General features: G+C 38.4%; 1 long non-coding RNA gene across 4 annotated transcripts in view; it reads left to right on the top strand.

Annotated features, from left to right (window-relative positions):
* LOC147824861 (uncharacterized) overlaps positions 1-25,971 on the top strand; it is a 58,013-nt gene that overhangs the window by 13,227 nt on the left and 18,815 nt on the right. Inside the window, exon 1 of one of the 4 annotated variants that reach the window (XR_015441717.1) lies at positions 20,850-21,423. The exons of 1 other annotated variant lie outside the window; for it this stretch is intronic. This is a non-coding gene — a long non-coding RNA (uncharacterized LOC147824861). Of the gene's footprint in view, positions 1-20,849; positions 21,424-21,454; positions 22,697-25,971 lie in introns of those variants that run through there. 2 more of the 4 variants (XR_015441716.1, XR_015441719.1) reach the window with 2 other exon arrangements.

The following is a 25,971-nucleotide window of genomic DNA, read 5'->3' as shown; positions in this document are numbered from 1 at the left end:
GTAAAAAAACAAAGAAAAAAACAAGACAAAGCAAAACAAAAAATCATTTGGTTGAAGTTCTACTTTCAGTTGTGTCCAGCTATGTATCTTGGATACAAAATTAAAAGTGACCAGGATACTACCACTATATCTTTACATGCAGAACAAGTGCAAATAAAAATAAGTATTTCAAAAAATTTAGTTCTAGAACTTGCTTCCTCACACAATCCCTATAATTTGATTTAAAAAGGTATTTGGGATAATTGCCTCCGTTTCAGTTGTTGAGGGAAGGAGAAAACAGGAATTGGCGGGTATAAGTTTTCTCTTCTGATAGTATGAAGTGCTTAGTCAGGCTCTTTTTCTCAAAGTGTTTTTTTCTTTTTTCCCCTCAATGAAAAGTCTTATTTTTTAAAAAAATTAGACTTAAGGACTTGCACCCAATTGTGAAAAGAGTCTTCTGGTTTCAACCCCTAAATTACCAATCAATTCCATCAATTTAGTTTTTTTTTTGAAGTTTTTATTTTAAAAAATGAAGAAACAAGGAAGCTAGTTATCAAATACCAAACACATTGCAAGGTGCAAAATGTTCTTTGGGTTTTTTCTAATGAATAGAATTCAGTGGAACTCTCCTGTATGGTGAGCCACACCTGATCAGATTACAGAGGCAGCAGGGGGCCAGCATGTCTGGCAGGGCCCTGCCTTGACTCCTAGTGAGTGTGTGTGTGTGTGTGTGTGTGTGTGTGTGTGTGAGAGAGAGAGAGAGAGAGAGAGAGATGGGACTGAAGGAGGAAAAACAAACCAATAATGTAGAAGAGACTGTCAACACCTTTTTATTTCAAAACTTCTATCAGATAAAGCCTTCAAATGTGTCAAGGTAAAGTTCTGAGGTTCTCCCAGTGTTATCCCCTGTGTCTTACATAGAAGGATGTTGAAAACATTCTCAAACAGAGGTCCTTGCTAAGAGTCACAAGGAAAACTGATATAGTAGGAAATAATCAGCAAAGTGGATAATGGGTAAACAACAACTCCCTTTGGCCTGTAGCCTAATCTGGAAGGGAAATACAGATTAGGAAACTCAGAGCTGGGACCTTGAATGGTACAGCCATGCAGGTCACGGGACAGAGACCAAGGGAGAACCAGGAAATGTGGGTGTGGGCAAGTGTGCTGAATGGAGAAGCCGCGGGCCCTGGGGACGGGGGAAAATGACTTGTGCCTGGAAAGGATGGGCCGGATTGCTGAGGAACGCACCAGATCTGCAAACAAGTGGCCCTTCTTGTCCGGTTCATTGTCTGCTAACTTGAGGTTTTTGTTTCTTACCCTCAAGTTGACCAGCTTGAGAGGGGGTGCCAACACCAGGGGGCTACTATGCCCAGAGAGGAAGAAACAAATGCCTGTAATATCCATCTTGTGCAATGGAATCTTTGGTTAATTTCGATTTGCTTAGTTTTTATTTGGTTAATTTCTCAAGAGTTTTTCTCTCCCTGGTGTTGTCTGCCAGTTCACTCTCTACCCAACTTCACTTCAGATGCTCTTGATTTTAAAATCATGAAGAGTGAGTGATGAATAACTTTGTTAAAAATCTGCTGGGTGGAACACTGACGTGTATTGTGTGAGAAAATCCTCCAGCTTCATTTCAGAGGTGTACACTGCCTTGGAATTTAGCATTTTGCATATGACAAAAATGCAGTGAAGGCTAAGAATCTGGGAAAATACTTGTATAATATTTTGTCCATAAATAAATGTGGCAGGTCTCAAAGATCATGGGGGGAGTGGCCCATTCTTTGGGCTCTTTCTGCTGGGGCTAAGTTCTGTGGGAGGGGTGGGAAGGAATTGTCCTCCAACTGGGACTCTTGTCTGCTTGGAGCACCTTCCTCTCATTTATGTTTCCTGTTATAGCAGTAACTGGGGGCAATCACAAAACAGTGGGATATTTATTTCCTGGTTTTAGCTGACTCATGAGCATGTAAGAGATACTTGTAACTTCCATGGGCTTGCTCACACTCTGGAATTTCTCACTACAATTTGGATAGTGAGATCCTCTTCCAAAATCAGTGCAAGTTATTTTCTCAACTGGTTGCACACTTCAAAAAATAAAATGAAATACAAAAACTAGAGTTTTTCTTCAGTAAATCAAGGTGCAGAAAAACTATTCATTATTTAGTTTTTAAAAAGGAATAGATATCAAATCCTATGGTTTCTTAACTATTGAGTATAAACTGTTCAAATCTTGCCAATAGTAATTTGTATAAAATAGGATTAGAAGGGAAGCTAGAGAAAAAAAAGTTCCAAAAATGGGTATCATATATGAAAAACAGTAGATAAATGTAATACCTACTTGAAAATAGCAATAGCAATAATAATAATGGCAAATCAGGCACAGATAGTACCCAATTTCCCTCCCTTTTTGCCACCTTACAGGATATCCCGTCTAGCTGCAGAAACAAAACATGGAAATGAATCAGTCGATAAAGGATTGTCTCCCGTTGAAGACATTGGTGACTTTGTCCTGAGCTGGGGAAGCCAAACATGAAGATGAATGTTCATAATCTGTAGAGACCAGTTATTCACCCTCCCTGCTATGGGATGCAAACTTTTTACATGTGATAAAGAATGTCAGGCAAAAGGCAAAAGCATTTTATCTAACTTTGATAAGAAACCACACCACACCATAGACCGACCTAAATATTTAAGTTTTTCTACCACTGATAGTCAATATTATTTGACTGCTGCCCCAACACATGACTTCTGCTTTTCTTAGTCCACAGAAAATTAACACCATGGATGTCTCTTTTAACCTTTCTTTGAATGGATATGGGTGAAGAATAAAGCAATAATTGTGACAAAGTAGAGCTACAAAAAAGAATCAGATTGCTGTATTCAGGAGAAATTCAGAGGTCATTCAAAAATTGTTACTGTGATGTTATTCATTTCAAAGGCATACTAATTTGCTATTAAATAACATATTTAAAGACTATAACTAAGCATGAATGAGGAATGAAAGGGCTCTCACATTGCTCAGGTTGACACAACCTAGAAATGGATCTGTGCTAGAATCAGACTTAAGTCACTCATATCCAAGCTTATTGAGAACTTTCTGCTTTCCCCAAAAAGATAAACTTGGTGGGGTAAGGTGCATGTTGTTTTCACGTCAAGATCAAGATGGAGGGTTCACTGGGATGAAATACTGAAAGAGAGGATATGAAGAAAGATTTATGTAATGCTAATTTTAAGCAGCTTTCAGACTTAATGCTTGTCCAAATTTCCATGTGCAGCTCCTTCACCCCAAGACCACATGGCCATCTCTGCCCTGTCATCGATGTCATCTGCCACTCCTGTGACGTGTTGGCAGCCATTCAATAGTAAAGTGTGCGTGTTCTCTACTGACCATTTTGGGGCCTGCAGGCAGTGAGCTATGATGCACATGGAAAAAAAGCAAAAGTCTGCTTGTAACCTCACCATGCTGGGCTGCCTAGGTGGCTGGCTCAGGCTCCCAGTGTGGGCACGTGGAGAGGCCACCCAAACTGCTGACATCCTTCCCTGACCCTTCCAAACCAATTGAGAGCCTTAATGATTTTGTTTTTGGATTTTGGAACTGAGCTGTGCAGGGATTGGTTCCAATCCTGGGTGGTGCTGAGAAAAGCAGGCCGCCTCAGAATTTGGCTGGGACCACCAGATGCGTTTCATGTGCGGGCCTTTTCCCATAATCTGACCAGCATGGTTTATGAACGTTCTGGGGAGCAGAAATCAGGTCCCAAAGGCCGAGAAAGGGCCATGCCCTGCTCAGCTAAGAGACCACACAGCCATCCTCTCTCCCCTCTGAGCATTTATAGTCAGAAAACCACACCGCCCCTCTCGTTCGGAAGCCGTGGGTGAACGTGGAAAAAGCCAGGGACACAAATTGCATCCTGCAGCTGAGAAAGCCTTACTCTTGGAAAAGCTTGAAAATAAATAAATAAAAGGGAAAAATCCAAATGGGATCGCTCTTCAAACACACAAATGATCTTATGTTAACAGTTGGGATTAAACAGCTGTCTCGTGGTTATGCGATCATAACAGATGCCGTGTGCAAACGCTTCCTGCTAGCTTTGTTTTCCTTATTGCTGTTTGCGCAGTTCATTGGGCTGAATTCTGCTTAAGGGATACAGGTTTTTATTACCCTTCTGTGCTGCTCAAGCAACTTCATCATCTCTTTAAGAGGAGAGGGGGCTTGTGAGAGGGGGCGATGCAGGGGAAATGGAGGGTGGGCTCTCCAATGTCACATTGCAATGATGTCATACTGATAAAATTCCAGCACATTGCTTTACGACCACTTTGATATTAAAGAGGTCCCCAGCCCCCTCCCCTGTTTTGTGGAGCCTGTCCTCTACCCTACTTCAGTTCTGTGCTGCTGGAATAGAATTCATACCACAGGGAGAGGGATTTTTTTGTATGATGGGTGGATTACAATGTTGTAATCATCCCTGTATATTCGCCCTTCCTCTCATGACCTTTGAAGTAAACTGTGCTGGCTGATTTTGATTTTTTCCCTAGAAATTTCATTTTATTCTAGAATTTGGGATTACCCTCCTCAGGTCAGCTGAGGGAAGTGGTGAACTATTACTGTTTTCTTTGGAATGTCAAACTTGAAGGCTCATTTTGGCTTGAATTACTCTACTTATTCCAACCAAAGTATCCACCGGGCCCAAATTCTTCAGAAAACTGCCACAACTCATAACATAAGCTGCCTATCCAGAGATTTAACTCTATTGCTTATATTCTGAATTTTTAAAAATATGGTAAAAACGGCAGAGCCCTGAGTGTTCATCTGTCCCGCTCTGGGATCTCATTTCTTGTCCACAAAAGGTTGAGCCTCATGAGCTTAGATCTGTCCCCTGGCCACTACCTCACTTGTGCTTTTTGAAATTTTAAATGAGGGAAGGAGGGAGTACATTTTTTTTTCCCCATTAAGTTTATTGGTACATTTTAGGTATAAAATACAGTTACATTCATCATTGGGATCTCGTACCATTACATGAGTATCTTGGTTCTTTTATTTTCCCCCTCCCCCTGCCCTCCCTTCATGACCCCCCACCCTTCCTTATTTGCAAAGACTTTGTTTCCATTTTTTTCCTTTTCTCATATTTTTTCTTTTCCCTTTTCTTTCCTCTACCCCTCCCACTTCCCCTGCACCTTTAGACCTTTTCTTCCTGTTACACAATATCAATTATACATTTTTTAAATTACAATATCAAGATCTAGGAGACATTACCACAGATTTTGCAGAATTTAAAAGGATATAGAAAGCATATTTCAAAAATCTGTTTTGAAATAAATTTAACAACTTCTAAGAAGTACCTTGGAAGACAAATTAATGAAACTGACTCTGGAGGAAATATAAAATTTGAATAGCACCTATTAAAGGAAGTATATTCCTAGCTTGAAAACCTACCTATATGACAACAGCAGGATCTTATACATTTTAGATGATAAATTATATCAAACAATTAAAGCAGAAAAAAGAAGGAACACTTCTCCCCTTATTTTAGGAACTCAACATTGCGCTAATCCTAAAACTGGATAAAGATAATAGAATAAAAAAGTATGAACATAGATAGAAATTTGTTTAACAAAACAAACTATTAGAAGTCAGATCTGGCAGGATGTAGTAAGTGGTTTTATTATAGGGATGGCGGTGTTGGTTCAACATTGGAAGATCCACCCCGAAAAGTAATCATTTTAACAGAGGAAAGGAGAAAGCCATATGATCCTGTCACTAGTTAGAGAAAAAGATTTGATTGCTTAACACCTTGTATAGAACATTTTGCCTTGTGAATAGAACACTGTACCATGGCAAAATTCCTATATCTGCACTGTACCGGAGGTTGCGTATTTAGGAAGCTCCACTTCAATTGCTTTCACTCAGAAAATGTTTAAATTATTGCTTGGAGGGCTTCCTAGTTCACAGAATAAAGTCACCCCCCCCATAAATTGCCAACACAATATTTATTTTAAATACATTTTCTTTTTTTTTTTGGTACCAGGGATTGAACTCGGGACCTTGCACTTGCAAGGCAGGCGGTGAAACCACTGAGCTAAATCCCCAGCCCTTAAATACATTTTCAAAGAACCTTAAGAACTTCATCAAACTTAATGCTTCATTTTATTCACACTTCTGAAGCTAATTCTCTAATCTTCCAGAAAAGCAAGTCAAGTCTACTCTGCAAAGTGAGTACTGTATCTAAGTTGCAGAAGTTCATACAAGTTATAAGGGGTAGAGCTCATATTTGTACCCACATCGAACACAGACAAGGAAGGGTGTCTGTCCACAGACCACTGTAGGGGGTGTTGATGTCTTTTTTAAAAAATTTATTTTATTGGTACAATTTAAGTATACAATATAATGACATTCATCATTGGAAATTTACACCTTCACATAATCTCTCTTGGTTCTTACTTTTCACCCTTCCCCTGCCCTCCCTTCACCAGCTCCATCCCTCTCTATTTACAAAGACTTTGTTTCCATTTTTTCATTTTCTCATATTAATTCCATTTCCTTCTTTCTTTCCCCGACCCCTCCCACTTCCCCTTCCCCTTTGCCCCTTTTCTTCCTAGTTCACATTATCAATTATACCTTTTAGTCCTTTTTTACTGGGTTAGTGCATGGTGGTGGTGGAGACTGCTGTCCTGTGTCAGGCTGCCTCTGTGGCCACTAAGTCATACAAGCAAATGTCAACAGTCTTCCTCTGGCCAGTCTCCTCCAGGATTATGGGAAAATGGAAGGATTGGGGGTCAGCCTCAGTTGTGGGGATTAAGCCTGAATCAACCTGAAAACCAAAGATCCTTCCAAAGAAGATATATAGGTGCAGGAAGCACTTGATGAGATGCCACTTCACACCCATTGGGCTGGCCATTATAAAAATAAAAACCAGAAAATAACAAGTGCTGGTGAAGATGTGGACAAACTGAAATTCGTGTGCACTGTGGGTGAGAATGTAAAATGGTAAGGTTGACATAGAAAACAGACGGATCACATGATATAGCAACTTTCTGCCCGGGTATATACCTTCAAGAACTGAAAGAAGAGTCCTGAAGAGATTTTGTGCACCCAGGTTCAGAGCACCGTTATCTATAACAGCTAAAATGCAGAAGCTATCTAAGAGTTTTGATGGATGAATGGCTAAGCAAACTGTGTCATATAAAAATGCTTTAGTCAGTTTGAGCTGCCAAAACAGAATAATATAGTCTGGGAGAATTATAAGCAAGAGAAATTCATGTCTCACAGTTCTGGAGGCTGGAAGTCTAAGATCAAGGTGCCAGCATAGTTGAGTTTAGGAGAGGGACCTCTGCCAAGTTGCAGACTGCTGACTTCTTGCTGTATTCTGTCGCTGCAGAAGGAGAGCTAGCTGACTTTCTTCTTCTCAGAGTACTATCGGACTCATTGATCTGATTATCTTCCATAGGCCCCACCTCCATACCACTCCACGGAGCCAAGAGTTTCAACATATGATTTAAAGCAAATACAAATGTTCAGAATGCTGCAACATAAAGTGGAATATTATCCGCCCATAAAAAATAACTAAGTACTGATACATGCTACAACACAGATGAACCTTGAGGGTATGATGCTAAGTGAAACAAATAGTCATAAAAAGGGCAAATATTATATGATATCTCTCATAAGAGGTACCCAGCATAGTCAAATTCATACAGACAGATAATAGAATGGTGGCCTTCAGGGGCTTAGCAATGCAGAATTTCTGTTCTGAAAGATGAAAGTAGTTCTCCGGCTGGATGCTGGTGACGGTTGCACAATGTGAATGTTCATAATGCCACTGAACTTATACTTCAAAGCAGTTAAGATACTGTATTTCTTTTTATGTGCATTTTACCAAAGTGAAAATAAATCAGAAAAAACAGAACCAAGGGCCAACTGAAATCTAAAAGCTTCCTTTCACACCTTGCCCTGGCCCTTCTCCATTCTTTGTTGAGCATAACACATAGTCAGCTTTTAGGCATAATTGGGAATGCAAATGCTATAGTATTGGCAGATTCTGTACCTGTAGAAGTGGAAATCAGACCACTGGAGAGGTATGATTTACCCTTTCCTGGATGAAAAACACTACCCCAAATTTTTGTTTTTGTTCTTTCAAACTTGATATCAATTAAAATGCAAATCTTTTCAAGAGAGCATGTTTTAAGCATTTGCATCTTTGAATGAATTTCAGATCCTTTAATCTTCAGTCTCTTCATCTAAAACAAAGCTTTTTTTTAAATTATAAAAGCAATAAAGCAAAAAGGTTAATAGCTAATGTATACCAAGAGCTTTCACAGACTGCCTAAATGGAGATGAACAGCCCAGAAGAAGAAGAAGCATGAGGAGACAGAAGGAGACAGAAGGAGAACTCATGAGACAGGAAAACTCACTTGGCAGTGGGAAAATGACAAAGATGACATAGTGAGCTATCACTTTACATTCAGCAAGCTGGTGAAACCAAAGTAAAAACATACGGAGAACTGTATCACCTATCACAACCAGGACTATGCAGTGAAAGGGTATACTCATAAGTAGCTTGTAAAAATATGAAGATGCTTTGCATTTTGGAAAAATTACCTGATAATATTTTAAACATAAATATCAATATCCTCCCACTCAACAGTCCTACTCCTAGAAATCCACCTCAATAAATAAAATCCTTCTCTTTAGGTAATATGTTAGACATATGCATAAGGAGATATAGCATTATTTATAGTGCCACACAAAAAAGTGAATCCATGTCATAAAATATTATGCAGCCACTAAAAAGACTCAGATAGGCCACATCATTGACTCAGATGGAATTGCATATAGATCAGAGGAAGAAAAACCCTATGTAGAAAGGGTAGCCCATTTTTAGAAGAAAAAAACAAGCATTATACATAAACACATATTCATACATGGACACACATGGGGTTATATGTGCATAAGAATGTAAGTACTTGAAGATATGAGCAAGGATTTTCACTAAGTAATTCATATTCTTTCCCTGTGGAGAATTGAGCTAATATGGGGAAAGAAAGAATGGAAAGGAAAAATTATGAGAAAAGAAAAAAATTGGAAACGAAGTCTATGTAAATAGGGAAGGATGGAGGGGTGAAGGGCGCACAGGTAATGGGGAAAAAATAGGAACCAAGATGTGTCATGTACAGGTACAAGCACCCGATGATAAATGTAAATGTATTATATACCTAAAATGTACCAATAAAAGAATTTAAGGGGAAAAAAAAGAGTATAGAAGGAAAAAAGGAAGGTAAGTTTATAAGCTGAAAAGAGAATGAGAAAGAAAATTGGTGTCACCAAATGTACTTTTGCATTTTCTTACTTCTATATGTGGTCATAGATATAAAGGTATTTATATTAAATCTTTATTCATGCATATTTGCAGTACATGATAGTTACATCCCTTGTGTGGACTTGGTACCATACATAGCCCATCTTCATTTCTTTTCGTCCCCTTCCCTCCCTTCCACTTCCTCTGTCTCTTCATCCCCTTCTCATTTGAGAAAGATCTGTCTCCCTAATTCCTATCACTTATCTTTTATTTTGTTCTTTACTTATAATTTAGCTTTCTCTTATAAGAGGAACTGTAGATATTTAAGCTTGTGTGTCTGATTTCTTTCACTTCACATTATGTTCTCAGAGTGCATTCATTTTCCTACAAACAACTCATGTTTGTCCTTCTTTATGGCAAAATAGTACTCCACTGCAGGTAGATGCCACATTTTCTTTATCTCTCTGTTTGTTAGTGGATATATAGGAGCTTCCAAGATTTAGCTGTTATGACTTGTGCTGCTATAAACACGGATATGCATAGATCTTCTTTCTGTGTTAGTCAGCTTTCTATCAGTGGGAAAAACTACTTGGGATCAGGAGGGAGAATTTATTTTGGCTCATGATTTCAGAGGTGTTGGTCCATGATTGCTTGGCCCATAGGGTACCATGGCAGAGATACAGGGTGTAGGAGCTCTGTACACCTCATGGTGGCCAAGAAGCAGAGAGAGAGAGATAAAGTGGCAGGGGCCCAATATCACCTTCAGTGACACTTTTGCAATGACTCTGCTTCTTTCCGCTAAGAATCACCTTCTAATGGATCTTCTACCTCCAGTCCCGCCACAGGTTGGCTACCGAGTGTTCAATACAATGGACCTTAGGGAGACACTTTTAGAACCAAATTACAACATCCTCCAGGCAGTATTTTTTATAACTCAACCCAGGGAGAAATGAGGCTTCATAATCCATACTTTCTGCCATTCTTAGGACTATTAGATTTTTCAGAGTTAAAAAAATCAAAACCCTAAAATCAGTAACTCATGTCATTCAAAATGAGTTTTGCTAATGCAAAAAATTCACTTGGGCATTTGCTGGTGAATTTAATTTTGCTGCTCTTTCTATCTCTTCTAGGAGGTGACAGTGGCAGGTAGGATATAGTTAATAGTTCAGCACCTTGTCCAAAGTGTGTAAGTAGTAGGGTCATCTGAAACAAGATTAGAATCAGAATGGCAATAGTCATTGTTTCTAGTAACCAAACACAACCAAGTCCTGCCATACAAAATTCAATTCCTCTTTCTAGGAAGTATGTTAGTGAAAACTGGCTAAGGAAAGCAACACAAAACCAACTCTTGCATCCTGGTGACAGGATTCACCTTTCAACACATAATAATCCCCTAATTTGTTTTCCTGTTTTGCACTTTTAAAATAGGAACGCAACTTGGAGAAGTGAAGACAGAGGCTACTCTGTGCTATGTGTATAGATTCTATTCTTACTTCCTTAACTTGCTTCATCTGTCAGTTGGCTGGAACATAAATGTGAATTTCTTTTCCAGCATCAAAGCACATAGGTGAAATTTGCAGATGATCTGAAAATGTATTATGAAGTGTTTTTATGCCAAAGGAAACTTGATTAGTGATGATGCAGTCACTGCCTACATCCCTCAGACCTAGGTAAATGCTTAGAATGGCTGAGTTTAGTCCATTTTGAATTATTTTACAGTTTTTTAAAATTTTATGTGATGTGTATATATAGATATGTATATATACGATATTGACTTTAATAATTTAATAATCATGCCAGCTTGTCTATCTTTTTATCAAGTTTTCTTGTAATAGTTTGGGCTCATTCAATGCACATATCCAGATGATTTTAGAAGTCATAAAATTTTCTTTAATTTTGTCTTTGATTTTTGTTTCTGTTTCAGTTGTCCTGTTTCTTCTACAGAATGTTTGTTCTTAGACTCTGTCTCCATTTCTTTATCAATATCTATATCCCTATACATCAATTATCTACTGAACTCATGAAAATATTCTCAAGTGATTTAGTGTTTGAAGTTTTTATTATAACTAGTGGAATAGTTTTTTTCAGTGTAGTTTCTACCCTTTGCTGTTAAGGATTTTTGCTTTAACTATGCAATCACATTTTTAGTTTATTGTAGGATACACCAGAATTAGATATGAGCTCAAGCGCTCAAAATTAGATATTTCTTATTTTAAAAGTTAGCTTAATTATTGTCAAATGATCCTCATTTTTACAGATGTCAAAACACTAAGATTTTGTATTTCCAGGAATACTGTTTAATATATGTATGTTTCCTATTGCTGTTGTAATACAGCACAGATTTATTTTCTCAAGAGTTCAGGAAGTCAAATGTGTACAACAGGTTGGCAGGCCTGTACTCCTGAAGGTCTCATCACCTGACAATAGCTTCATGTTGAGGACCCAACTTTTACGTGTGGACCTTCAGGGAGACTGCAGATTCAGGCTTTAGTAGGTTCTTAGCTAACACTTGTTACAGAAGTCACACATCAAAACTTTCTTCCAATTGCCCTTCCAAAATCAATTTGTTTGCATTGTTTGTGATTGCTTGTTTTGTTCTTTTCTAATAAAGACAGAACGTTTGAGGGATGATTTCTTTTTTATTTGCTAATTATCGACTAAAATTGAGTCAGTCCTGTCCACAGGAAAAGAAGATTGCTCACCTCTCCCTCTCTATACTTCTTGTCTAATCAGACCCTGGGTCCTTCAGTCTCTATGATTAGCCTCATGTGTCTCCTTTTGGCCTCTTTTAGGCCTCAGGTATTTAGCTTCTAGTTTTCTTGGACCTCTCCCCCGACCCAAAAAAAAGCAGTACAAAATTAACATTGCTCTCAGGGGACTTGTAGCTTCCAATAAGAAGTTCACAGATTCTCTAATTTCATTTAATGATATTATAAAAAGCAATGGAGATTGGAGTTTTTTACAAAGCTTACACCTGTGGTATATAGTATATACAATATGTTTAAAACATCTTGGCTTTAATGAAACAGGTGAATAATACATTGGTCAGAGCTGCACTGAGTTTTACCTCTCTCTTCAATGGCTTAGAACTTTTTTATTGCATGGCCCCAAAGTCTTAGATTCTGAAAGTCAAATCTCCTTAGTTTGGGCTCGAGGTTTAAAGTCTGCCCAACTTGCATGCTAGATGTTAAATTAAACTACTTGGCCTAAAGCCTGAAACAGGAATCCAGATTTAGAAGCATCCATACACACTCCTATCTAGAAACAACCTCCTAGATTTCCAGTCATGTACAGGTTCTGAGGCTGTGTGCTCTGATTTCACTGCATGCAGGGAGTTTTCCAAAAGCTTTCAAAGATTCCCGCCCAGACTTACAGATAAATGTGCAATGGCACTTTATTCACTTTGGTTGGCTCCAAGATTTTTAAGCCAGTCAAATGATGGATGGACAGCAACTATCCTAAAGGGAATCTGGGCTCCTTTCACATTATATGAGTATTTCCCTGACTGGCACAAGGTGAAGCAGAATCACACTGGGAAGTTTATATCATCCAAAGCCTGTATTATTGACAAATTAGAAAACTCATCCTTCTCCCAATCATCTTAATTGGCCCATGATCATTAGGAAGAGATACTTGGGAATGGATATGGAGTTAATTATCATGCATTCACCAAACACTTCCTGTGTATCTCCTCTCTAGAGGGCGTTTGCTATGTAGTAGGCATACAATGGTGACCCAGCAGGGATAGTTACTGATCTTTCAGCATAAAATTAGCAAGTGCTAAAATGTAGAACTAAAAGTAATAAGTAGTACACAGCATAATACATTCACCCAAAACCTGGAGAGTGGCTAAATGACAACCACAGAAGGAAGATAAACACAAACTGTGGTATATCCATACAATGGGATCTTACACAGCAATAGAAAGGAGTGAAATACCACTATGTGTTGGTAGAACCAAGGTGAAAATGGAAAGTGACTCCAAATAAGCTTGAGGGAATGTTTTAAAATTGAATGGTGGTGATGGTTGCAGAATTCAGTACATTTTTCTTAAAATAGAAAACATTGAACATAAGCCTAAAACATGTCAATTTTATGGTAAACAATACTTCATTCAAGTTGTTTGAATATTTTAATAATGTGGCCAGTAATCTATAGTAATTATTACTTTAAAACTTTAAGCATTTCTTTAAAGGAATATCAGTGGATGGGGCTGGGGATTTAGCTCAGTGGCACCGCACCCGCCTTGCAAGAGCAAGGTCCTGAGCTTGATCTCTGGTACCAAAAAAAGAAAAAAAAAAAAAAAAAGGAATATGAGTGAAGAGTTAGAAAGGATCTGTGTGTGAATAAATGTGTATACATATATATATATATATATATATACACAATATGAAAATGTGTGCACACATATATCCACACCGACATCCATGTATACATTTGTATATATCCATATATATGTACGTATGTGTATAAGTATGTCCTTTAATAAGGTGGTCAATGCAAGTTTTGTTGAAGTAATAATATTTAGTGGGAACCTGAAAGGGTAAAAATGATTCAATTGCAAGAAGTGGTTGGTGGAGAGATAGCTAGGGAGCAGAAATAGCTGCACAAAAGTTCAGGGGTGGGAAATACTTCATTTTTTTCTGAGGAACAGAAAGGAAGCCTGTGTCAGGGCATATGACATTCTCAGGGGCCATAAGATCCAGGTTAAGGAGCCTAGATTGAGTTCTCAATGCAAATCTGTCCATAGTGGAACTTGGATCAGCACAGCTATGTGTTTTATTTCTTCAGATTAATCTGTGATTGAACAAGGAAAAAAATGAGAAAAACAGACTAGACATCATTCCATGCATCAGGAGGAGGATTATAATATCTGGGACTAGGGTAGCAGAAGTAAAAATGGACAGAAATAGATTTAATTCTTATACTTAAGATAGACCCAACCACAGTTGCTTTGAGAATGGCATTCTAAAGAGTGAAGCACAGAGTGGAGTTAAAGATGACTCCCACGAAAAACAGCAAGTGGTTGAATTTGCTAAGATTAGCAAGACTGAGGTAGGTACAATTTCCAGAAGTGAGAAGAACAAGAATTCCATGTTGGATGTATTAGGTTTAAAATAATTGTGGAATCAAAAGAGGAGGAAATAGATGAAGAGATGAAGTAGACAACTGAAATGTAGGATTGCCAAGGAAACTGAGGAACAGTAGTAACCAGAGAGGCTGAAGAAAACTCAGGAGGGTGTGATCCTAGTAAAGAATCTCAGGAAAGAGGGGATTTTGAGAGTGGATGGTGTCAACTGCTATTGCTATAGTAAGATGAAGATTGGCAGTTGGAGATCAGTGCTCCTGGTATTGTCCTATAGGGATTGTGGCAGGGATGGAAGGGGTGGGACATGACAGCCTCACCCATGAGAACTGGAGGCTGCATATAAAAATGACTCAAAGTCCTTAATGTGAAGGGAAGTTGAGGTTGGTGGCAGTAGCTTTAGAGTGAGGAGCTTTAGGAAATGTTAATATATCAGTGAAGATTAATATTAGCTGCAGTTGATATGAAATATAACAACAGCTCAAACTTGATATGTATCTATTTTCTCCTTAATTACTAATGTTAGAAAGTGAGAAGTTCAGGAGTAATGGAAGACTCAGATCTCCTCAATAAGGTTGCTTCCAAGAGGTTCAACACAGTATCTGTTTACTCATTCACATAGCCCCATCTGACTATAAGAGAAACTGGGGAATGTTATCTATTCCAGATGTTCATGGAACCAACTGCAAGCATAGATGAAGCTTTATAGCTCAAAGATTTATCAAAGGAGAGACAATGGATATTGGAGGTAATGACCATCCTTCACAAAGATTGAGTTTGATTTCTGTTTCCTTGTTTTTTTGGAGGGGTTAAATGTTTATACTGTTTAGTTTCCATACTGATCCAGAATTGAAGGAGCACTGGAGGAGAAGGGTGATATATTGAAGTCATCAAAATTCTTCAGAAGGATGAGGGGATAAGATTCAGATAAAGGAACTGGCCCTTGAAAGCAAGAGGAGGCTTTCACCAAGGCAGATAGAAATGAAAACTATATAAAAGATGAGGGATTTCCCAACTCATAGCATCTATTTTCCAGCTGAAGGCAGAGACAAGGTCAGCCTTGAGTAAAATGCAGATCTAAGGAGAGAAGCAAAGACATGGTATTATTTTTTTAAGGGATGACTTAACAGGGAAGCTTTGTAGAGCCATTGGGCAGAGCCTTCAGCCCACTTAAGACTTAAGATTTTATTTAAAGCAGAACCAAAATTAAACAGGATCATCTAATAATGGCTGAGCAAAACTGCTCAAATAGGTATGAAGAAGGTGTATGGTGAAATTAATCCGTTGTCAGGGGTACTAGGCAACCACTAAGAGAGACTAGGTCATGCAAAGGTTTTGCAGAAATTTGCAGGGAAGCAGTTCTAATGACCTTTACCATCAGCATTATCAATCAGTTCCAAGTGCAGCTATTTATTTATCAAATGCCTCATTTGCATAGGGTTTTTGTTATTGTAAGGATTGATATTTTATAGCTTCTCTTTGCTGTTCATTAAAACTATTTTTTAGCCTTCACAGTTAATGGAGTATTTTTCTGTACATATAAAATTGCTTCTAATTTAAGTCCATTTCCCCAAATGTTATTACTTTTACCTCTGGAGGAAAATAGTCCTGTGATTTCCTCATAGATCATCCCATGCTCTTGCCATCTTTTACCTTTGTCTCTGTAGAACAATTTTTCTAACCATGGCTTGGAATTCTATTGTTTATTTTGTTCTGTTTCATTTAGATTTTTCTTCTCTGATCTCTCTACAACTTCTCCATCCCTTTTCAAAGTATAAGACCAAATCTGAATGCAAAGTTTCAGTAGAATTAATAAGAGAGATGAATTTCTTATTTGGTATGCTGTCCAAAGGTCAATGGCAGAGATTTCATTCATTCAACGTGTCCCAAAAGAAAGATAAGAAAAGACGAGGAGGTAACACTACAATATTGCAAATATTGTAAGTCACAGTACAGGTAGGGAGACTCCCAGTAAGCTGGTTGGGGGTTAATTTGTATTTCTAATTGTACATCATTCTCTTGGAGGGATTTGGCAAGGGAAACTAGATTCTCAGGCCAATGTGATCTCGTTAAGAACAAGCACGACAGTTAAGGGCCAGGAGTCCTTCCTTTTGGTCTTCTACTGATGCTTTATCACAACATGAGTGTAAATTGTAACTGAAAATTTGGAATACTTTCCCTATAGGAAAGTACTAAAAGGAATTGTTCAGTTCTCTCATGTTTACTTCATAATTGACTTTTAATATAAATATTAAATTCAACAATACGACCCTGAACATATTTTCATATGAATGATGGCATTTGTTTTCATCTAGGTTAGACTGAACTCTTTTCCTTAATAGCAGGATGCTAACAGTATACAGGAATTCCAATTTCTTCCCATCCTTGCCAGCACTTGTCATTTGGGAGAAGAATGATAGTGAAAGACACCCTAACTGTGTAACCTCCTCACATGGTACATTTGATTTGCATTTCACTGATTAGTGACACTGGACATATTTTCACATATTTATTAGATATATGTATATCTTCTTTGGAAGAATGCCTACTCAAGTATTTGGTTTATTTTTAAAAATAGTTATTATATGTTTCGCTAATAAGTTGTAAAAGCTTTGTGCTTTTGAATTCCATACCCTATTTGATACTGGGTATTTTCTCCCATTCCATAGGAAGAATTTTGTTGTTTCCTTTGCAGTGTAGAAGCTTTTTTATTTTGATGCAATATCATTTATCTATTTTTGCTTTTGGATGCTTGTTCAAAAACTCACCACCTAGGCTAATGGCATGACACTTATTTTGCTTTTCTTCTAGAAGTTTCACAGTTTCCATGCTTGTTCAAGTCTTTAACCCATTTTCCATTGATTTTATGAGTGGCATAAGACAAGTATCTGATAGAATTCTTTGTGTATATCCAGTTCTCCTGACACCACCTGAAGAGACTGTTCCTTCCCCACTGAGTATGTTCGGCAGCCTCACTCAGCTGACAGTGTTTGCCTGTATTTGTTTTCGTGCTCTCAGTTCTGTGCCATTACTCTATATGTCTGTCCGGATTTCTTTAGTCTTTAAGTGCTACTATGCTACTCCTCACCTATCTCCTAGGATCTGCAATGATTACCAGGACCTTATCCTGTTGTGTTTGGTGATGACATTTATCACTGGGATAAAATTACAGTTCCAACTGTTACTATAAGTACAGTAACTCAAGTTGTCGGTGTTATTCAGTATTTGATGTCTAATTTCCTGAGCATCAGTTTATTTTATGGTCATCTACAAAAGGTAGAAAATAATTTCTTGCATTAAATCTCAATTTGCTTATCACCATATTGTACAAAGGAGATGGTGGAATGGGGCCCCTGGGGGCCTAGATTCATAAGTCCCCTTCAGGAAGATGTCCAGTCTCTGGGAATTAGGTCACAGTTGGATAACCCTTAAGACTCAAAATTACCCTTTCCCTTGGCTCATTAAATAATGTAAAATATGTGTATGGGTGTATGATTGTGTATATATGTGTATATAGATCGACACATGTATAATTTATATAAATGCTTCCGTATGTATACAAATACATATGTAACATCCATAATTTAAGGTGTTTTCTTGTTTCCACTCATTAAAATCTTGAGGGTCTAGTATTTTAAATTTTTCCATTACTTAGCTGCAAAGCAAATGAGGAGTAACAATAACATCAATTTCTTTGAAGAAAAAGAAAGTCTCTTTTGCCATTTATTCTGAAACACTTCATCAGTTTATCATCAGACAGAAAGTAGCAGCCTCACGAGCATCCTCTTGGATGTACTTTTCAGCAGAATATTTTTTTCTGCATTGACAAAGCAACTCCTTATCCCAGGCCATGTCCCAGATGATCAGGGCCACTTGTGGTACCTGGTACGTGGCTCCCAGGCCATGTCCTACAGACTAGATCCAGTGTGTGAGGAAAAGGATGTCTCGATTTGCCTTTGTCTTTAAGAAAGTGAGTAATTGTCTCTCTCCTTGCCTATTTCCTCCATGGAGAATTTGCTGGCCCAAATTTTTAAAAAAGCTCCTACCCCACTCCCATTTGCTGTAAGTGCAATTAGTTGCAGGTACAAAATTTGGAGCAAAGAGGCCTCCCGTGGCCTCTTGTGCCTGCAGTTATCCAACTGTGGCTGCAGTTTTTCAGTGCACAACTGATTGCACCCACAAAAAGAAAGGCTAAACTTTGAAAATGGGTCCCTTTAAGACAGTTGGGGGATTGCATGCCTCTGCTTGGCAAATTGCAATTCGTTAGAGAGGCGCAGCCGTCACTCTGGTGGGCACTGCAAGGTTGAAATCCAGGTTAGGTACCTCAGGTGAGCTACAGGCCTGACTCCAGCACAGGTGTCCAGGCTGATGGCTGCTCCCCCCACCCTGGCACCTTGCGTGCCTGGTGGATGATGTATTGCTATTCAGCAGTCTGAACCCCGTTTCCCACTTAGTTCACCAGTCACTCTTCAAAAGGGTTTGAAGAGAGAAGCTCGGTCATACTGTCAATATAACACATTTAACCAACTCTAAATTTGCTTTAAAGAGACAGCTACAAAGATTGACTTTTGCAGAGTGACTCACTCCACCATGCGGCACAGGCGTCGGTTTGCTCCAACTGTTATTAACTGTGTCACTGAGTACATAAGGAAGGGTTTTGAAGGAATTCCAGTGTGAATCCACTAATTCAATCATTCAATAACATAAATTCAAGTAATGGATATTAATGCTGTGTTCAAAATATGCTCACAACTTTTCTATTTCTCTTTTTGCCAGACAGAGAGCATGCGTCGTGAGAGGCTCCTGATGAAATAATAAAACCCAATTCTCATCTAGAAAAAAGAATCATTATGGGAGGATGGTAATTTACTTTATATGACCTTCAATTGATTATTCTGGGGCTGCTACACAAATATCACAGGAGCTATTGATCGTAAAACCTACCAAATAGATCTCTAATAGCTTTTACTGGGCAAAAATAATTATGCTTGCACTGTGGTCAAACACACATAAACCAATGTGGAGGTATTAATGTATGGTATTATTACCCATCTGTGGGAGAGGTATGGAGAGGGCCCTTCTCAGGAACACACTATGTCTAAGCCCCATGAAAGCTCAATATCCAAGCCAGCAATTATTGCTAGTTATACTGAAAAATTGATTACTGTAACTAAAAGCTAGAGCTAGAAAGCAGAGGCTGCAGCTTGCTTAATAAAAGTAAAATAATAACGAGAGATACTCTAATTGAGTCCTGCTGTAGTGGCTTTGACGATGCAGAAATTGAATTTCGCTGTGGTGTTGGCAGCAGAGTAACTTTTCAGAGTTGAGAGCTTCCTACTTCCTATCCAGCCCAGATCAAGATCAATGATCAACACCCGTAAAAGGTCAGGGTGTCTAATCAAAGAACAGATCATCTATCTCTCAAGGAAAAGTGTATAACATAATCCAGAAATGCGGTGCTGCTAGCCACAGGGAGCAAGAAAAGCCACAGCAAGGAGAAACTTTAGTTCCACTTTGGTGAACAGGAAGAATGTTCTGCTCATACAAAATGTGCAGCCAGACTTGTGCCCTTAAGGCAGGGCGCCTCAGGCAGGCCCCCCGGCAGATGAATGAGGGCCACAGACTGAACAGGTTAGGGATTCCTCCACCCTGACTTTGAGTTCTGGAAATGTTTGAGAGCTCAACATTCCGCAGTGTGTCTATCACTTGCCCTGCACCCGTTCAAGTTCAAATAACATAAACGACTGTTTCGCTAGGAAAAACCAGAAAACCAAAATACCTACTATGGAGATGTTTCAGTGAGAAATGATTAATTTTTAGCAGCCGGAATGAATAATGAATAGACCAGAGTGCTAACAGGAGTGAGATATAGATGAGAAGAGAGAGAGAGAGAGAGAGAGAGAGACAATGTGAGACTCTGTAGACACATTGTGGAATCTGTGCACCTGCATGAGTGGGAGTGATGAGGAATAATAACTGTATCTCTTGAAGCAGATGAGAATAATATTCCGTGAATTCCACACATGCATTCCATGAAATAGGACAGAGTTGAAATGTGCATCTATGGGGTTCTGCAAGTCCACTGAGGGGCAGAGTTTTCCAAAGTATTTATGTTCCAAGAGCACCTCACAGGCATCGAATCAGAATATTAATCTAGGTATTAGTATTTCAAATAAATAAATACATAAAAGTGACTTAGAAGAAAGACTCCTATGGGTGCTGGGAGGAACCTGGGGCTTCCCAAGTGTGACCCTCCTCCCTCTGGAGCAAAATGGCTCACTTCTCACTTGGGTATCTCTCTTCCTTTATGGCATACCAGAGCCAGGCGTTCAAGGCAGGAGAATTGAGGCTATTGGTTCCCTCTCTTTTTTATGATTCATAATTTAGAATCAAAACAGGGACAGGGGCTTAAGTGTAACCCCTGCCGCTGTGGTCGCTCTTATTATTAAAGAAATACGCATTTCTAGGAAAACTTGAAGCCTCCTCAGGACTGCTGCTTTCTAGGCATGCCAGGGGGTGGGCATTGCTGCTCACCCCACTGATTCTGCCTACCTATGTCGTTCTCAAATTACATGATAGAGTCCATGTTCAGGATCTTTTAAACCAAAAGGAGTTACTGAGTCCAGTATAAAATCCATAACATATGGGCAGGGCTTATCTTAGCAGTTTTCCCAGGCAATAGCTGAGGAACTGCAAACTGCCTATAAGCCCACTAAGACAAGGTGGTGGCATTACAAATAGTTTGTCTACTTGGGAAATATTCCCTGTGGTTTGAGGGCCCCGTGTTTTGTTGTTGTTGTTGTTGTTTTATTTTATTTTGTTTTATTTGTTTGTTTTAATGGGTACACTCCGGTCTTCTGATCCTCTGGGGTCCAGGGCAGGCTTTCCTTTGAGGCAGGTTTCACATCCTATGGGGACTGGTTAATCTTGAGAGCTGGGTTAATGTTGTCACTTGGTTTGGGGCAGTACTTGGCTTGCAAACTCCATCGTGGGTTAGAGGTAGAAAGGGCCAGCGACCAGAGGCTGCATATGCTCTCACTAACACCTTCTCGGTTACTCTTCCTCTGGAAGGTAAGCATCCATCCGGGTCCCTCCACTTTGGACAGGCCAAACTCAAGAGGGCCGGCCCCTTTGCCCTCCAATCCTTGCATGGCAGATGCTTGCATACCAGGCCCCTGAGTCAAGGGAGAAGTGGGTCTCACAGGTTCCAGCCTCCCCTACGCCCTGGCTCCAGCCGCGGGCTCAGCCCAGACGCAGTCTGTGTCCTCCAGCACATCTGTCGCCTTCTGGTCTCGGAGAACCCAGGGGATCGGGAGGGCATCGCTAGCCCGCCAGACGAGCAAGGGAAGCCTCGCGCGTCCCGCAGGTGCGGCCCCACCTGGCGGCGGCTGCGCGGGGGGAGCAGGATGGTGGACGCGCTGTCGCCAGCCCGGGCGCAGCAGCGGAGGAGGAGCGCAGGAGCTGCTTGGTGCCCAGCGCGGGGAGCGAGGTGCCCTTCCAAATCTGGGAAATAGTGTATCAGACCTGCGGAGATGAAATTTCCACTTTTCCAGGCCCTATTAAAACCACAAAAATTTGGTTTAAAAAAAAAAAAAGTCATTATGAGTAAGGTCTATTTTGAAAAACGAAAAAAAGAATTCCCAGAAGAGGAAACTCTATGAAAATAGACAGTAGCTCAGCGGTGCCTGGATTTAGGAGGGAAGGCTTGGGAGATGACAGTGGGTAGAGTGCTTTGCCCTGGGATGAGAAAAATGACCTGTTTGATTATGCTTTCACTTGTACAGATCTGTCCCTGTGCTAAGACCTATTGAATCTTACGTTTTGATTTTGTAAATTGTGCAGTGTGCAGAGCTTTAGTTTAAGACAGTTGGTTTATTTACAAAAAAGAAATTGGTTAAAAGAGAGGAAAGCTAGGATAAAATAGAGGAAAGTAGGATAAAATATAAACAATTGGCTATTACATGCTAATAAAACTTTTCTCAGAGAGAATAAGATAAAATTGGAAAAATGTGTTCTACGGATACAGTGTGTACATTAGAATGTGTAATGCTTTCATAATTTATCTGGCGTCTATGTGTTTAAAAGTCACGAGCAATTTAAATATGTTCGGTTTGGCCTTGCAAAAGGATGAGAAACATGGTTTCAGGCAGTTGTGTTTAAGAGGTGCCCTTTTAAAAATTCATTAAGCTGAGAGGAAGCTTGAGACAGACAGACAGATAGCAGGAGAAAATATGTCATGAACCACGGTAGAAATGGGGCTGGCAGTGAGCTCTTTTGTCACTTGGTTCCTGCTTTGGCAACTGAAGGACAGCTCGATTCACAGCAGGCATTTCTCCTGCTGAAGGTAATACATCTCGTGTCAAGGAAAAAGCCCGTCCTGCCTGTGTGTTGATTCATCTGCCTCTGAGGACAGAATAGTTTAGAAAAATAGTTGGCTATTTTCATGTGGGGAAAGTGGTACATGATTCTGTCTGCTTATGCTTCAGAAGAGCCACCACTCCTCCCCTCCCTCATTGCTAACACCACATGAGAATTGAAGGCACATTTAAAAGGGCAATAAGTAAGACTGAACCTGTCAAAAAAGAGCGTGTTATTTAACTGTGGTTGAAAAAGTGTATACGTATATGTATTTCGCTCTCAAAAACCGTATTTTAATAATATAACAGTAAGTTTAGGAAGAAAAAGATTTTTAAAAATCTAATAATCCTATCAGGGTGACACAGCATATACAAGAAGTGTACACTTCAATTAAATTCACGTATGTTTCAAGACTTATAAAAGAGGATATTTCAATCATGTAGATTCTTCATATACAAAGTCAGAAGTTTTTTAGTATTATTCCAGAATAGCCATATTAATTGATTGTAATAACAGCATAATCTTTCATTCAGTGAAAATGTAATTTACTTAACCATCTCCAGAGTGTTGGATACTTAAATTGCTCCAATATTTCAGTGAAAATAAATGATATATTAAAGACATCTTAAGATAAAATTTCTGTTTTAAAACTATCAATGTCATATAATTTTAAAGTGTAATAAATGAGCCATGCTTTCTGAAACATTTTGATAGTTCTTAAAAGTTTTTCAACTACTTTACAAAAAAAGTGACATTCTGTCCTGACAATAGAAAAGTATTATATCCACTTTTTCAGTTTTATTAAGGTAAAAATAGAGTATATAGTGTATATACTCAAGATGTACAACATGATATTTTGGCATATGTATACATTGTGAAAAGTAGTATGTATATAAAGTATGGATTATATTTAAAGGTATGTCTAGTGTTATTTGCGATTATATTAATAAAATTATTTGTTAATGAAGCAAGCTGAAATGATTTCTTTGATATTCATTTTCTTTGATTATTAATGAAATTACTCTTTTGTTCCCTTTTAAAATAGATTTTTCTTCCTTTTTTGGAATTGATCATTCTTATATAGTTTTTGAGGTAGCTCAGAAATCAACATGTAGAAATAAAATATAGCATTTCCACAGATCATTCTTTTACAGTGTTAATTTTGAAAGAAGGCAGAAACCCTGGTTAAAATGGTTACAATAAGCACAGCAAGTAAGCCCTGACAAAATTGGGTTAAGTTGCAGTTTGAAATGATCTTTTGAATTGAGGTTTCCAGTAAGATTTTGCTTTCCCTCCATGGTGGCAATAAAATGGTATTATCATCTATGAAATTACCAGGAAGCTTAAAGTATGTTACAGTAAACCACATTCTCTCATTAGGAAACTCAGAATTGTTAATGTTTGCAGTAGCTTTCTTTCTAGTCTGAAAATGTGTGTTGTTTTCTTAAACTGTGATGTGGTCGTTTAAAAATGCCTTCGTGTGTTCTGGCACCATCCGCAAAAGCACCAGTGCCCAGTAAATAAAGTAGCAGCCCATGTCCCTTTTAGCAAAAGCTATATATCTGTTCAGACTTGTAATTTGCTCCGTTTATATCCTTTGCCCTTGAACTCTGGTTATTAACGCAATGTTTCTCCAAATGATGCCATATAACTCTGCTCCGAGCACATTCACGGTGACACCACGCAAACATTCTAAGGGCCAGGGCCAGCCGAGGAAGGGAAAAAATGACTGCTGAGTTGTGGGAGTTGGGATGCATTACTCAAAATGGACCGGGTGTAAAACTACGACTGTTAATATTCAAATCGCAACAAGGCCAGAACCAGATTTGACCGCTAATATTTGGAGGTCTGCTTGGAAAGCAATTTAGCAAAATAGCTTTGATTAAATTTAAAAAGCAACAGTCAGAAGACTTCTCCCAAGAAATGAACTAAAAAAAAAAAAAAAAAATCTATCAAAGGATTTAAAGCAGGTGTCCTAATTACCCGGCTTAAAAATTCTTTGCGGTGGATTTTAAGAGACAGGGGTAGACTTTATTCCAATACAAAATGGGGATTTTATATGAAGTAAGCCATAGACCAAATTCCTTTGCGAAAACTGCAATAGCCTACATGAATTTTTATTGTAAAAAGTTTGCACCATATGGCATATCTTCTATAAGAATTGAATATTGAGTGGGTTTAATACTACTTTCATTTTTTAAAAATAAAAATTTGCTAATTAATATCATCTGGAATTTTGGACAAGGAGTGGGACCAATCTCCCTTTAGAATATCTGTGAAAAGGATGTACTGATTAACCAAATTAATAATTTAGGAAAGAGCTCAGAGAATCTGCACAACCTACTTTGCAACGGAAATTGTTCTTCTGCCTTCTAGAGAAGGGCATTGATGAAAGAGTTCCTTTTTTCTGAAATGAGAAAAATCACACCTTTGGAATACTGTGCACATTGGAGTATTTCAAAAACTTTTCTTTGTTCCAAATTAATGCTTGCAGAACATTTTTTTTCCTCTGAAAGATCTTTATTTTATTTAATTCATATTAAGGAGATTTTTTTACATCAAAAGTCTTAATTTTTAATATTTTAACTTAAAGCAAATCATTCATTGCAATAAAATTAAATTTATACAGCTCCTTCCCCAAACATATACAGAGTTCACACAAAAATGTTGATGAGAATGAGAAAATAATGCACTGCCAAATGTTGAATTTTTATTCTGGAATGTAAGCTTACTGTGAAATCTCTGGGCTTATGTCTATACTGTTAGTATTCTGTGTGTTTAGAAAGTAGTAAAAGGAACAAATACTTCTAAACATTCCAATTGACTATACTATTAATTTTTATCACCTGTGCAAACATATACATGAATATTAGCAATAGAAATTGGGTAAGTTGTATATGCCCAAGAATAACAAACATGTTTCACCTTCTGATATTAGATGTTCTCAGTTGAGTATTATCTCTAGAGGAAGGTGAATTCTAGGTTCCAGGTAAGCTATTTTAAGAATATTTGGAAAAGAAGGCTTCTCATACATACAGATCTACCTGTGTGTTTTCCTATTCTCTTTCTAATGAACTGTCTCTAAATTAAAAGAGATTCTTTACACTTAGTCAATTCCACAGATCTTGTGACTTTAATTTGATGATACTATTTGGTGAAGAAAGATTAAAAATATGGGTATAGAAATTTTAGAATTTTTAAAGGTTTCTTAGAAGTCTAGGCTTTCATTCTGATTGGATGAACAGACTTAAGAGATAGACA

The sequence above is a fragment of the Heterocephalus glaber genome, unplaced genomic scaffold (assembly GCF_053883595.1).
Source record: "Heterocephalus glaber isolate CG9 unplaced genomic scaffold, H.glaber_assembly_v1.0 deba00001531, whole genome shotgun sequence".
NCBI lineage: Eukaryota > Metazoa > Chordata > Mammalia > Rodentia > Bathyergidae > Heterocephalus > Heterocephalus glaber.
The sequence above is the reverse complement of the archived record's forward strand: the minus strand, read 5'-3'. Positions and strand labels throughout refer to the sequence as shown.